Raw genomic sequence first — 3,032 nt, 5'->3', positions numbered from 1 at the left:
TGCCTGGAGACAGGTTTCTATTGTTAAAAATGGGGGCTGGTGGGGGGAAGGGGTGCTCTCCTGACATCTAGTGGGTATAGTCCAGGGATGCTGGTAACATGTGCAGGACTGCCCCCCGCCCTTCCCAACAAGGAATTATTAACTGCTTTCCTGTGGCAGCCAGGCCCACTGCAAGAAGCCCAAACATGTTCTAAGACACAAGGTTAGAGTAGGACTGGAGGCTGTTATTTAAGCTGCCATATTCACTTTCTGGCAAGAAGACCCTCCAGGGCCCACTGCTTGTCACGGGGCTGCGAGCCAACAAAGGCTTTTACATTTGTAAATGTTGACATTTTACAGGATTCTGTAAGTACCAACCCAATACCCTCAGTTTTGCTTCTTTATCCATGAAGGCTTTAATATTTACTATCTGGCCCTTTAGCAAAAGTTTGCCAACCTTACTCTGCAGGGCTGTTTCAGAGATTATTACACAAAAGTGTCACAAGCTGGTTACAGGCTGACAGGGCAATTAAACTGTAACCTTGGGGTTATCTCATCTACCAGAGGGAAAGCAAAGTTAGGACAGACTCCTTCACCTGAACACAGACAGTGGTCACGTGGGCTGCAGGCGTTCAGCACATGGACAAGGTTCCCGGGCGCGTGCCCACTAGACTGTAAAAAGGCGATCATCTGCGAGCTGTTTTAACGCCAGTGCTTGGAACAGTGTCTGTCCAGCATTCAACAGACGCTCAACACTCGTTAACTGAATGGCAGCCGGACTTCGATTCCCCTCAGCAACACCCTGCAGGACTTTATCGTGTAAGGAAGCATGTGTAGAAATAAAACAAAGACATACAGCACTTAAGGTCAACCCACAAACTTGAGCTTGCTCAAATTATCACTTTTATTACAGTTCAAACCCTCTTTCCTCTAGGTGGGTGGCTCCCTTCAACTGCCAAGCTACAGTGCGACTCTAGAATCTCAGCCAGGCCATAAGAAGGGGAAGGAGCCTGCCGGGGTGGCCGCAGCCAGGGTCCCCGTGGTGATCAGTGAGGCAACACGCCCTGGGGGTGCAGCAGCCCTTCCCCTCAAGTGACACGCCTGGAACACGGAAAGCCACATTTCTTCCCATCTAGATCTGCAGGTCTCAGCCACAGCTGCAAGTTCTTATAGCCTGGAGAACTTAAAAAAAAAAAAACAAAAACTGATGCCTGATCCTGTTCTTCTGAGTTAAACTGGTCTTGAGAGTGAACCTGTTTTTGAGGTGAAATTCACATAACACAAAATTAGCTAAAGCAAACAACTCAGCAACACCCGGTGTAAGAATCACCCTCATATAATTTCAAAGCATTTTCTTCTCCCCAGAATAAACCCTGTGCCCACGAAGTGATGAACTGCCATTTTCCCTCCCCAGAGCAACCAACCTGCTTTCTGCTTCTATGGATTTACTTGTTCTGCACATTCCTTATAAGTGGAATTATACAATATAAGACTTCGACTCTTTTGCCTAGCTTCTTTCACTTTTGGCATAAGGTTTTTGAGGTTCATCCCCGTTGGACCATGTATCCATACTTCATTCTTCATATGGTTGAATACTATTCCAACATCTGTGGACACAATTTGTTCATCCATTTGTCTGCTAACAGCCATTGGGGTTGTTTCCATCTTTTGGCCACGGTGAATAGTGTTGCTTTGAACATCCAGTAATAAGTATTTGTTGGAGTCCCCATTTCCAGTTCTTTGGGGTATACACATGGCAGTGGAACTGCTGAATCATACGGTAATCTTGTTTAACTTTCTGAGAAACAGCTACACCGTTTCTGTGAGGATGGACTAGTTTACAGGCTCGGCGGCCACGTGTAAGAGTTCCTGTTTCTCCATATTCTTACCAGTACTTGCTTTCTGCTTTGTTTCTTGTTATTTTATTCTCGCCAACCCAGCAGATGCAAAGTGGTACCTCACACCCCACTGTGGTTTTGACTGATGCTTCTCTAGTGACTTGGGGCGTGGAGCATCCTTTCAGGTGCTTATTGGCCATCCGCATATCTTCTTTGGAGAAACGTCTGTTCAACTCCTTTGCCAACTTCAAATAAGGTGGTCTTTTTATTTTGAGATGTAAGAGTTGTTTATAAATTCGATACACTTGACCCTTTCCAGACATATGATCTTACTCTTACAAATATTTCCTCCCAATCTGCTGGTTGTCTTTTCACTTCCTTGGTAATGTTCTTTGCTACACAAGTTTTTAATGTGAATGAAGTCCAATTTATCTATTTTTGCTTCCATCATTTGTTCTTCTGTGTCATATCTAAGAATTTGTCGAGAAATTTGTCATAAAGATATAACCCAGTTTTTTCTGATTTTCATAATTTTAGCTTATATTTAAGTTTCTGACCCATTTTTAGTTGAGTTTTTTTATATCACATGAGGTACCATTGAGCTTATTTTTGCACATAGACATGCCGTTGTCCCAATAGCTTGTATACTCATTCTTATAAAGCTCCTCCAGGAGGTTCTTACATGCATCACTGACCACTAACAGGTCTGCTGCGTGTCCCCACTCGTGAGGTTTAGCAGGAACCTGACAGGTAAACTCCTTCCATTTCTACCCCATACACTTGTAGTCTCCCCCAGCCCCATCATGGAAAAATTTTTCTAGTCTTCGGGTGGGAGAGTTTCCTGATAAAGTTCTGGCAAAGACAACCTGTTCACGCCCAATGCCTGTGGAATCAGGCCTCTGGAAACAAGCATGTAAGACTCAGGGGTGATGTCCGCTTTCAGCACACACACATTTTTCCCTTGAGGCAATGAGCATGGGTTTGGCTGGGGCTCCTGCAGGTTCTGAGGCTGTCATTCACTGAACAACTTCTTCATTAGACCCGAGGGCATGGCTACTGACCTGGGCCACCGTCTGGCATCACTTACTACGGTCTCTGGTCACAGTATGTGAGTTGTGCCATCCAGATGGGTTTCCTCCAATTCCCTACAGACAAGTTCGCTGCACAGGCTCCAAGTCCCCAGCCTGAATTTGCGAAGAACTGATTCATAAGACA

This window comes from Odocoileus virginianus, chromosome 1 (genome assembly GCF_023699985.2).
Source record: "Odocoileus virginianus isolate 20LAN1187 ecotype Illinois chromosome 1, Ovbor_1.2, whole genome shotgun sequence".
Lineage (NCBI taxonomy): Eukaryota > Metazoa > Chordata > Mammalia > Artiodactyla > Cervidae > Odocoileus > Odocoileus virginianus.
The sequence above is the reverse complement of the archived record's forward strand: the minus strand, read 5'-3'. Positions refer to the sequence as shown.